Source organism: Strongylocentrotus purpuratus, unplaced genomic scaffold (assembly GCF_000002235.5).
Source record: "Strongylocentrotus purpuratus isolate Spur 01 unplaced genomic scaffold, Spur_5.0 spur5_scaffold_6, whole genome shotgun sequence".
NCBI lineage: Eukaryota > Metazoa > Echinodermata > Echinoidea > Camarodonta > Strongylocentrotidae > Strongylocentrotus > Strongylocentrotus purpuratus.
In genome coordinates this window covers 49,384,015-49,396,765 of record NW_022145612.1, presented here as the reverse complement: position 1 = coordinate 49,396,765, position 12,751 = coordinate 49,384,015, and the positions used below count along the sequence as shown (strand labels likewise).

General features: G+C 38.8%; 1 protein-coding gene across 1 annotated transcript in view; it reads right to left on the bottom strand.

Moving 5' to 3' along the window:
- Positions 1-12,751, bottom strand: part of LOC580797 (semaphorin-5A) — a 103,337-nt gene that overhangs the window by 78,148 nt on the left and 12,438 nt on the right. The window contains exon 4 of the mRNA XM_011664005.2: positions 8,885-8,983. The gene's annotated coding sequence lies outside the window, so the exon portion shown is untranslated. The remainder of the gene's footprint in view (positions 1-8,884; positions 8,984-12,751) is intronic.

Here is a 12,751-nt window from a genome sequence, read left to right as displayed (position 1 = left end):
CGAAGGTTACTACTTATCTATTCGGAATAGCAACATAGCAACAGGGGCAGGTGTGTCTGGTTAGATATTTTCAGATTATCTTCTCCCTTTACATGAAATCAATAAAAGAGATACCGGCTTGATCTTTTGGAGGAAAAAATATGTTTTTAATCTCTGGGTTGATCTTCGTTCTTGGGTCATGTTACATGACAAGCTTAGAATAGAACCTTGGCAGATATCAGAAGATGGTGGAGGATTTTTCATAAAACAATCTGTGTTCTCTTTGGGCCTTTCTTCTTTCTCAATGCTCTAATCCTCCTTTTCCTCCCTCCCCCTATTTTATGACCATCTTTCACTTCTATTCCACCTACTATCGGGAAATTTTTTCAATATAATATTATCATCCGTTTGGAGCCAGAAGGGTGTTATACTCATAAAACTTTAACACAGAGTTAATGCCCTTCTGGCTCTGCATGGACAGACAATCCTTTCTGTTCCTCCATGCTCTTACTATTGTCTTTTCCTGCAATGGCATTTCCTTGATAACATTGATCTGTTTTTCAACTGCATAGGGGATAAGTTGTGTAATGTAATCTCGAGAAGCATGCCTTCTGGGGTGATCTTTCCTGTTGCTTCAATAACTGGAAATTAGAGGAGCCTAACTCAAGTACGGCACAGATCTTTGCGGAAAGAAACTGTTCAATTCAATAAAAAACGTCTGGTTGAGGAGAAAGTGACTTTGATAGACAAACAGAATGAAAGAGTGGGACAGAAGTGGAAGAAGAGAGAGAGAGAGAAAGGAGGAAGAAAAGAAAGAGATAGAGAGAGAGAAAGGGGGAAGAAAAGAAAAGAGAGAGAGAGAGAGAGAGAGTAAAGAGTATAAGATTGACAGCAATGGTCCAATGCTTCAAATCTAATCGCTGATGACATGCAGCAACATTGCACAACCTTGAATGCAAGAAGAAGAATAAAAGGGAAGGTGGAAAAAAAAGAAAATTGCAGCAGGCATCTGCCTTGGGGTATGAGAAAAGTTTTCAAATTACCCATAGCACAGGTGTGAGACACATGTGCCGAAACTCTATCTGGAAGCGGTGTCTTTCCAGAGACCGACTGCATCCCTGGGTGCATGGGATGGCCTCCGATTGTAGATGAGGGTTTATGAGTTTGGGTGAATGGGGAGGACCCATATAAGAGCTACATTAGACGACCCCTTTAACAAATCTGGAGGTGTTTCAATGATGATATGGCTACATCTATCAATGATTACGCCTTAATATAGGTGAAGTTTCTTTCTGTAGTTGTACGTGGTCGGGTGTCTTTATGACTAAATAATGTCCTCCCATTCTTTTCTGACTGTATCATCATTGACCATGCATAGCGTTGAATTTGAAGAGGTACTACAATAGGCAGACCCTGGGGTCCCCCTTAATGATCCCTTACCGCTCGTTTAGCGCACCAATTACTGAGCTTAAATGCTGGGAAAAAAATTTCCTGAACAGAATTAAGAAGGGAGACAAGGTGGATACCAATGAACACAGATGGTTAATGACCTGCATGTAATAACCCTCTATAATGAATGACTATTGCATTGTGACAGACTCATTTGTACTTATCGTCTTGTACTAATCCTTCTTTTAAATAACTGCACAAACATCTACTAACCATAATCGACTTCTGATCAAGATTATTCATTAAGATGTAGCGGATTTAACTGAGATATTCCATAGACTGACTCAGTTGGGATTCTTGTGGTTTTAAGGTGTTTTATGGTGATGCCCTACACATAAACTTTTAATTTTCTACTAATTCTCTTCAGATATACTGTATGTCCCAACATTCAACATATAGTGTTCATAATATTCTGTTCAATTCATGTATATTCTACAAAATAGCAAATTTCAGGTGCAGATATGGTCATGCACTCTAACCTACTTTAAACCCTGATCCCCCACCCCCCCCCCCTATTTCTCCAATTGGGGTGCCCTCTCCACCCCTTCCTACTGGTGTCAGACCAGCATGACACCTTGTTCCAGATCAGGCTACTTTTCATCTCCTACCGACAAGTATCCGTTCCCATTTTCTCCTTCTCACCTCATGCGGCTTCCGCTTTAATGAATTGAATCCACTTCAATCCAACCTGGCTAGTTTCATCCACATCTGGCTATCAATCCTTTTCGCCCTTCCTCTCTCTCTCTTTTGATCGTAATACGACGTCCCCTCTTGTGCAATGGAGAAACCTTATTCATTATGCCTACAATTATTTTTAATACAATATTGTGAAATGTTTTGAATTTAATATGTATTCGTTGGAAGGTTTGTTATCAAGTAAAATGTCACATTAATCTTCCAATTTTGAATTCATAAGGGATATCATTTAGACGTTAAAAGTTCTTTACCGTCTAATAGAGGCATGAGTGAGCTGTAAATGTATTTATTTTTTCCTTGGGGGGGGGGGGGGGGGGGAGCTTCTATTAACCCGAGGGCCTCAAGCTGAGACCTCATCCCTCTTTACATTACTTTAAATTCTGTTTTGGTATTAACTTTCAACACAGGTTCGCAGACATTATTTCTTCATTTGCATTATTTGAAATTTACCCAACAAAAACAAACTTGACTTTCCTTCTCATTTATAAAGAAATATTTTGGTCACGTACAACAACCCTAACAATTTATAGGGTCACTTGAATACTAATGGCAGAGGTAAGGAAGGAATAATACAACACCGTGGTCTTGTGATAGTTATTCATGGAAAAGATTTGCGCTTCAGCAGAAAGGCTGTGTTCATGAATAGATGCATTGACACCTTTCCATAGATTGTCTTGACAAGTACAAGCGGAACGTCTTTAACCCCTCGCCCAAAGTCTGCCCAACTCCAGACACACGCATGCTACCATTAATGCAACGAGGTAGGAAGCGGCCAATACCATCCACTTACTCAATCAATAACCTTCTCACATCGTCCAAATTCAGTTTGCTTAACTAATCGTGTCCCATTTCCTACAGCATGTATGGAATTTACTGGCAAAGGAACGGCTTACGTCAAGTTTTGTCCGGTTACAGGATGGCTAAAATGGAATGCTTTCTTTTCCAGGAATCCTATTCTTTCATCCAAGCACCCCTCCTTCTCCTCTCCCTGCATCCCTGTATTAATAGCTTCTGCTATTCACAACATTAACAATATATTTTGTTTTCTCTTCTGCACCCCTCTATGGTACCCCTTTTGTCTTCAAACATTCATGCCTTTATTCATCTACGTGTATTATGGTTCCCTATACCTGCTTTTAAAACTTACTACAAAAAGCTGCCTTGTGTGCTCAAGAAATCCATTCAGGGCAAGAAGATAGTTTAAGTGCCTCCCGTTTTGGGATGATCAGGAATCAATACTATGAAAAATATCTGCATGCCTTTCCTAAAAACGGCTATCGAGTCTGTTTTGCAGATTCGTTAAGGGCCACTGCAAGGCATCAACATCTACGAAGAAAAGTGCATTTACTCTTTATACCCTCAGTGTCATACATACCCTAATGATCCTCAACTATACCCAAAGACAAAAATATACCCAAGCTCTTCAGGATTGTATTTCAGAGTTCTCCTCTGACTACTCATCGGCTACTTCTACTCCTCATACCAATATTGGATGTCGCTGACGTGAGCCGTCATCCTGTCCTCTTAGCCGACAACCTTTTAGCTTGACCTTTAGCGATGACCAGTTGCCCGGCCGCCATATCTATCGCTTATCAAATTGGCCATAACTTGGGGAGGGATAGAGTTTGTAAAGTAACTCAATGTAAGGTTTGAGAAGTCTAGATAAATTGCATTGGACTTGATGTGGTAAGTGGTCAGAAGAATTCTGCATTAAATGACCGAAAGAGAAATCTTAAGATTGACCTCTGGGGCTATAATTTGAGTATGCATGGAGGAGTCTCTAGTATTGCTAGTTGAGAGCCAAAAAGGCATTGACTCTGCATGAAAGGGTGTGTGTTATTTCCCTTCTGGCCCTCAGCAGATGTCAAACATTATCATGTTTGGTTCTGCATATTCAATTTTGTAATTTTTCTGAAGATTGAAAATATCTGAAATTGCATGATTTTAATCCAATGAAAATGCATACCATGCCCCCTACAACACATAATGAATGATATGTTTACATCTTCAAAGGGTAGCACTACTGGCACCTTCTTCTACAAATATGGTGAAAGATTTTCTTTGCTGATGTTCCCCTCCACTCCCCCCCCCCCCCCCTCCCATCTAATTCACCTACCTCTCCCTGCCCCTCTTCTCTGCCTCTATCACCATTCATCAATTTAACTGAGTGAAAGTGAATTTGACTTCATATGTAACTCAAGCTTCTCATGGCACGGCATTCTTCCTTCATCCAGATTGAAGCATATCATGTGAAATATCTTTTATCAAAAGTCATTAGTGAAAATCAAATCAATTCTACATTGTCAAGAGGAGTATCTGCAATGGAACTGGTTGACTGGTTGTGACAAAAGAGCGCAGTTGTGATATTTCAATGTCTTATATAGCACCCATTTTAATATGAATTCTATTTAACTCACAGCCCTAACACCGCAATTATTTTCAAGTGAGTTTTTAAGTGTTTTTCTACCAGTCTATGCATAGAGATATCAATCATGCCCAAAAGCCAGTTGCTTCTATTGCTTTTGTTAAAAGAGAATGCAGGCAGTCATGGAACTAATCAGAACTTATTTGCCATGTTATCAGGATTTGAAGACACTTTTATGTTTCCCCAACATAAGAAGGTTTTTTGCCTCTGGAATTTCACCAGCTAAAAGAGCAGTTTTAATCCTCTATAACAATTTCCATTGAAATGTCTGCGACACTGAACATTGCAGGATTCCATGTGTAGGGCTTCTCTCTGTTATCTGCCATAGAGAACAGATTAATAAGGTTTAAAGATAGGAAACTCATTGAAATATCACACAGACTAAGAAAGCTACAGGCAGGCCTGGAAGTGGAAAGGCCGCAGTCAGTAAAAAGAGTTTGTCATGTGAGCTGATTAAATTGATCAGTTATTGGAATCCCCATATGATCTCAAATTTACAGCAGAGAAACAATTCACCTTCGAATCAACCTTCTTCTGAAAGGCTATGATATTATTTTTGTTGCATCCGGAGTAACAAAAACAGTGTAACCTTTAGATTTGATGATATATACAAATCCAGTGATTAGTAAGTCGCAAACAACAGCATTACTCCAAATGTCATCCCAACTACTTGTAAATCTTGCTAATGCCTCCTCTAAAAATTAACATTCCATTTGAATCCTGTTTTTGCCTCTCAAAACGCCCATGGCTTCAACACCTTAATATCGTCGATTAAGAGAGAAACCCATTCCCTCCTCCACATCTCTTCTAGTATGTAAGAGTATCTATGGACATATCATCCTCTTTTTTAAATCAATCAATCAATGTAAAATGTCCAGAGGAGGTGTCATACTTAGTGGTTTCTTTTTCTCCAAGCAATGCAACACTCTTAAGTCTCCAATATTTCTCTTCCTCACATCCGCAGACGAATCATTTTACGATAGCTCATATTCTGTTTCACGGGGAAGGGGAAGTTCTGGTGCTAGAGAATCCTTAATTTTCTCTGATTGCATCAACTGTCCTATCATTTAACTTTGAAATCCTTCAATAATGATTTCCCAAAAGCTAACTATATAAGATGCGTGTCTATGAATCAACTTCCTGCATTACGATTCAAGACTTCTCTTTGAGTTTTCTTGTTTTCCTCTCCTCCGTCACTGCGCGAGGGGGCTCGTATTTCAGCATCGAGAGCAATCTAGCATTGAGGGGGAGGCAATTGAAGACTATTTGTCTTCTCTAACATTGAATTCAGAATTTGAATTGAATACCCTGTCACGCTCTCTGTGTCTGCCTGAGAATTATGAAGATTAGATCGATGTCTTTGATTTCTGTTACTGCAATGATTTCCATCAGATTATGATGAAGAAATTTTAAAATGTGGTCGGGATTGATTCCAGCAATTAATACCTCAATACATTCCATTGTCATAAGAGAGAAGTCTGTGATAGCTTTGTCTATTTAGCAATACTTTTTCAAAAGTCAATTTAAGCTGAAGACCCATTTGGTAATATGATATCATTTTGACCATACAATATTATTTTTTAAAGATATTTACCGAACAAATATAAGTAATGTGTCTGAAATGAATGTTTATTTGACAGTATATGAAATATACCCTGAAAATATCTCTGAATGGTTGAATATCATTCCAGTTGTCAAGATTACACTGTGATGTTGATTTGTCCATCAAAATCTAGCTATTAACACGTTTGCAGGGCATATTGGGATGCTTGCTACAAACGAAATAGCTTATGCCATCAGTCATTCGTATCTGACACAGATCACAAACGACACATGAGTTTGGTCTGACAAATTATCTTTGTTCTTTGATGTAAATTCCTGTTTCCAAAACATCTGTCAACAAGTCATTATCAGCTACCCTCTCCCTCTGAGGATACACAGAAGTGGGTGAATATTAATGTTGCATAAACTTCATCACACATGCAATGGCATTACACAAAGAGAGAATTGTCGTCCTCTTCAGTCCCACCTCATGGTAAAGTGTGCGGTGCGAAAACGAGCACCCCAAGAGTTTCAATGTACCCCGAGAGAGTATGTGAGTGGGTGTGTTATTTTTTATCAGAACCGCAAACTTATTTCAAGAGAGAGAGAAATGTTTCAAGATGTTATTAACACCCACACTTTCTGTGTCGTTCTTGTTTTGGGTTCAGTTTTATCGGCTAAGAAGTAGGTGGGAGGACCGAAGAATGATTGTTTCTCAAAGTTTTTTCTTGGGGATTAACTTTCTTTCTTCAGGCACTTGTGGATAGTATTGCTCTTAAAAGTTTATGCAGTGGCAGAAATTTTGTTTTTGTTTTGCTGAATTGCTCCTTCTGCGAAGGTAATTATGAGCAGGCGTGCTCTAAAGGACCTTTCATGTGCTAAAATGATCTGAAAACAGTCCAATAAATAGAAATGCCAAAGCGGCAATATACAAGAAACACAACTATAAAGGATGAGAGAAATGGATAAGAAAAGAAATTCTGTATGTGGTTGTGCAACCATTACAACAGTTCTTGTGTTGACTTTCTGCATACACTATATAGCCTCTAGTGCTCTTTAACTTTACACCTTCATTTCCTTCCAACACCTACCTGACAAAAAAACAATTGTCTCGAGGACAAACTGTGTCTTTCATACTACCTAAAACCCTACCTAAGGCTTCTATCATGGACCTACTACGATGCTTTTATCGAGCAAATCCTTCCGTGCTATCCCCACTGTTTCTGAATTACCAAATGCATGTATGCAGTCAATGATTATGATTCTCGATTCTTAAAGGAAGTATTTTTGCCTCTACTAGGGTTCATCCATTTTGAGACTTTTGGTGGTCTATTAATAGACATGAAACTTTGAAAGGATTGGTGTCTTGAAATCAAGAAATCAAGACCTACTACGATGCTTTTATCAAACAAATCCTTCCGTGCTTTCCCCACTATTTCTGAATTACCAAATGCATATGTGCAGTCAATGATCATGATTCTCGATTCTTAAAGGAAGTATTTTTGCCTCTACTAGGGTTCATCCATTTTGAGACTTTTGGTGGTCTATTAATAGACATGAAACTTTGAAAGGATTGGTGTCTTGAAATCAAGAAAAGATGGTTGCCGCAAATCTTCATCCTCCGAGGGTTGGTTTGACTGCTTCATCAAATGTATCTAAACACACCTAATGCCTTCTAAATCCTTCAAAACAAAGAACTTTCTCCTTTCAGCTCAAGAACCCAATCTCGATCACTCCCCCCTAAACTCTGATCATAGTAGTGTAAGCAAACATTCAGGAATGCAAGGGATTGCTAGGAATGTTGACAAAACATCACCTTGGTAACCAACCATTTAGGGTTCAATCACCGGCGCCCCTTTGAAAGGTTGATGCTGAAGAAGGCAAAACATTTTTTCCACCCACTAAGTCTACCCTCAATGTCATGGCCCTAACTGAACATTACATATTGCAGATGAAGCTCTAAACTGACCCCAAAGGCATGGGGTCAACACATTTGCACTCCAAATGTTCAAGGAAAGTGATTTTTGAGAGAAAATATACTACATACATGACATGCTAGTGAAATGGGTATACCTTTCAACCCCCTATTCAGATAGTTTGTAGTAGCTTCTGAGAGATGGAAGATTTCTAGTAATGGAAGACAGAATATCATCTGCTAAGACACATAAGGGCACTAATTCTAAGTAAATGTACAAACATGAACTAATGCCCTTCTAGCTCTAAAACAACATTTTTGATCCAAGATCTAATTTGCTAATTATCTGTCATTTTCCCATGGACTAATCAACAAATTATACAAATTATTCCAGCTTTATAGATGATTAGAGGATTTTTAAATCATTAAAAAAGACCCAGATACATAAATATCTTCTGACTGTCCTTCGTGAAATTCAACTTCCACCGATACCTTAATCCTGAGTGGGCGATGCTAGATAGATTACTGGATTAATTTGTCTGAAACTTCATGATTAGAGATTAACAATCTATACTGAAACTATGCTTTGTGAATAACAAGTTGTTGTTCATAACCATCAAATTTTAATTAAATTTGAATTAAAGTCATATAGTGATTATCAGTCTTATGTGAACGAACGCATTGAAATAACAGGTAGTTCTTTACACTTATCTGACTTATATAAAAGCTTCATAGAGATTATCCATCCAATGTGAAAGGTCATTTTGAAATAAACAGATGGATATTTATACTTATCGATTTCATTGCATGCTCTACACCGATTATTAATCTTATGTGAAAGTGCACATTGGTTATAACATGTAGTTGTTCACACTTACCTCCCTGAATGTACACTGCGGGCTGAAAGCATTGGTTCCACATGCAAACACCTGATTCTTGCGCACAAGCAGAACGCGGATGTAGTTGCAGCAGTCTTCCTGTAAGTGGAGAAAAGAAGAGGTGTGGAATAGAAACGGTTAGGATGTCATATTTCCATTTCACAGTCTGGTGCTTCAAAGGCAGTGAGGGGAGGGGGGAAAACCCCAGCATCTGATGCAAGGGGGTAAGGAAGGGGGTAAGGAAGGGGGTAAGGAAGGGAAGGGGGTGAGGAAGGGGGTGAGGTAGGGGGTGAGGTAGGCAGAGAGGGTCTACAATGTTACCAACTTTCCCCTAACCAATGTAAGTTACCTGTCATATATCCCTGCATTAGTTCTGTGCCTATATATCATACTGTGTTATTCTAATCCACAAAAATGTCTGGAAATATTCAAAAAATATTTGCAATCAACTAACTACCTGATTATTGAATACTGATAATCAGGACTAGATTAAATGAAGATTCACTGTAGAGAATTCTAAAGATCATGTAAATTGAAATGGATTAACCAAGGAAATCTAAGTGAGATTGTAAAGAAGTTTTCTCAATCCTACACCCACAACATATTCCATTTAATAATATTGTCTGTTGCCAAAAGGAGGTTACCTTGCATGTATTAATGTCTTTCTGGCTCTAAGCAGATGACATATGTTCCAAAGTGTCAAATCTTTGGCAACAATCCCAATACATTCACACATGGACTATACAGAAGGTTGAGTGAGGGACAATCAAGTGGTTGATCACAAGATTTTGTCTCAAATATGACCTTATAAAGGTCTGAAACATTTAATCATTAGAGATTAAATGTAACATGGAACATGGTCTATAAATAATGAAGGCCCTGTCAACGAGCAAATTCCCCTTTCGTTGCGATTTGCTCCTGATTGTTCATGTTTCCCACCATTGTTAGATGTATTATCACAATGCCACTTTCACCTTTGGTCATGAGTGATGTCCAATAAAAGCTACTGTTTCGCTCCCCTTTCTCTTTAGCAGTGACATTCTTACAAAACGGCAACAGGACGGGAATTACTGGAGCAAGAAAGATTCTTTCATAGGGAGGAATCCCAAAGCAGACGATAGATGGAAGGAGATGTAAGGAGCAGAAATTAGCTCGGTTTCTCAAGCATAGTGGCGTTGTGGGTGAGTGGGTATTGGCCAACGCAGGCATGGGCTCAAGGGAAATGTGCTGGAGCTGGCGAATAAATCAAATAAACTGAAGCATAATGCTTTCTCTGGCATGAATGGTTGCTATGGGTTTTGTTTAAAGTTGTTTGAGCCCGAGGATCATTGAAAAGTCCAGGATAGAGAGAGAGCGTGTCTAAGATAGGGTAGGCTTAACATCTCAACCAAGGTGATTGGACAAAGGCATTGTTCCGTAACCTTCTTGAATCAGGGAAACATATTGACTCATTTCAAACAATTACCTCAAACGGAGGACTTCAATTTAAAGGTACATTCATGTTGGTCACAAAGTCTAAACTATCTGTGACAGAAGAAACTATAAAAGTGAGATGACTGTTTTCAATGTTTTTGATTAAATAATCTGCTTGTATTCTCAATGTAATCCAAGAAACTAACATCTTAACTTTTTTTATTGCAAGTAATTACTCTTGTCAAAGACAGTTCATTTTCATATGAAACAAACATATCAACAAAGGGTTTAAACCAATGAACACTGGTTTTGTGTCAGATGATCAAAAGCAGACACACTTAGGTATTTAACAACAAATTCAAACATTCTCCTCCTTTTCTTGAATCTACCTTTCTATTCTCTCCCCACTCAAGTGTCCGAAATGTTCTCAGGTGTTCTGTATAGATCATTCTGATTCATGCCTGAGTGACAAGCACATCTTTGCTCTTGTCTATTTTGGGTTTGAATTCATAAATATTGGACTGCGGCCTACTTAATGTCATCCTTCAAGAACCGGGTGAGTTAGAGACAGACAGGTAGAGAAGATGGAGAGATATAGAGAGGGAGAGAGAGGGAGAGAGAAAGAAGAGAAAGAAGAAGAGAAAGAGAGAAATGGAGAAAGAGTGGAAAAGGAGAGTAGAGAAGAGAGAGGGGTTGCAGTATAGAGCAGAGAGAGAGAGAGAGAGAGAGAGAGAGCTAAAGAAAGAGAGAGAGAGAGAGAGCTAGAGAAAGAGAGAGGGAGAGTTAGAGAAATGAGATGGAGAGAGAGAGAGGGAAAAGTAAGCAGGGTAGAGATATGACCAGACCAGACCATTCAGGCAGATTGCATGTATTACAGCTAACATTTTCAAACATTTTGTCAGCATGACTGTCATCCTTTCCGTAGCTCGCTCTCTCCTCCAGCTATTATTCTTTCATTTGAAGAAACGGTTCAGTTTCACCCTTGGTATATACCGGGGCATGCATCCTTGTGCCATGGTGTCACATCATCTCGTTTGATTAAAACCTGTCAGGTTCTCCACCGAACCTTCCTTATATGGCAACAAGCGGAGGCAGATCGGAAAATTAGATGTACAGGGGGCAGGCATCCCCTTCTCCCTTCGGCCCTCCCCTTCCCGCTCTATTCACCTAGATACCACTAACCTCTTGGTGATTTAATATTCAATGTTGCAAAATAGAACAGTTGCAATGAATGTATCTTTACATCTCAACATTTGCATTTCAAATGTGCACCCTGGTCGCAGAGCTTGTATCTCTGTTTGGCTATCCTATTACGTCTGATGGATATTTGCCTCCTAATTTTACGAGATGCTGCGGGAAATGTACCAGTGGAGCAAAACATGCATGGGTGAGACGTTGCCATGGAAATGAGGACATTTGCTGGAGGTAGAAGAGGAGATTGGTATCAAATGAGACAAATTACAGGAGAAGTTGGGCTTGGAGCACATACGTGTTAGAATGAGAAGAAGAGATGCGTGGTGCAATCATGAGATGGAATAATACAAAATAGCTAAGTTAAAGGATAGGGAAAGAGATCAAAATGAGGGAAATTAACAAAACAAGACAAATAATGCAACATAGTAAGGGCCAAAGAGAAAGAGAAAAATTAGAAAGTAGGGGGAGGGGGAAGAGAGAGCTAGAGGGGATGAGAATGGGAAAAGGAGAAGCTTTCTATAGCTAAATACATACTGATTTCAAGGTCTATCTACATGGAAAGTGGACAAAAATGAGCAAAGTAATCTCTCTCTCCATCTTGGGGAAAATCAATATTCGAAAGCTGAGAATAAGTATTTCTGGACAACAGGAAAATTATTCAGAAGAACCACAACAAATGGTGCAGCAAGATAAATATAATCTTCACCATCAACTACTAGACAGAGCTCAGGGAAGCAGAGGCAGCCCTTTCAGGAAAACAAGGCAGGCATTTGACGTCATTGTTTGATGTGCAATGCTGTAAGACCTAATGATGAATGAAATTCAGGAAAATCGGTCCTGAGCCCATTTGCACTTAAATAGATTTGGACTGTCAAGTCTATTTTGATTGTGATTTTCCTCCCCCCTTAAAAACACTAGCTGCAAGATTCCCCTGCTTTCTATCTGAAGATTCACGATTCGTTAGATATTTTTTCTAATCATTTCCACGTTATCCTTCAAAACATCACCATAGAAAATTGGTTTAGAATAAAAATATATATTTAGCAAATTTTACTTTGACTCTGGTGATCATTAGAAACAATGGCAAAATATTAGGGAAAGTGGGATTTTTCCCATAAAGCCATAATAAAACCAATGGCCAAGAATGAAATCCACTATTAAATGTTTATGCCTGGTTGGTGATTCATTGCCATTCATTAACCAGTAGAAATTTGATGACATCATAATCACCCATTATCATATTTGTTCATCATGTTCATC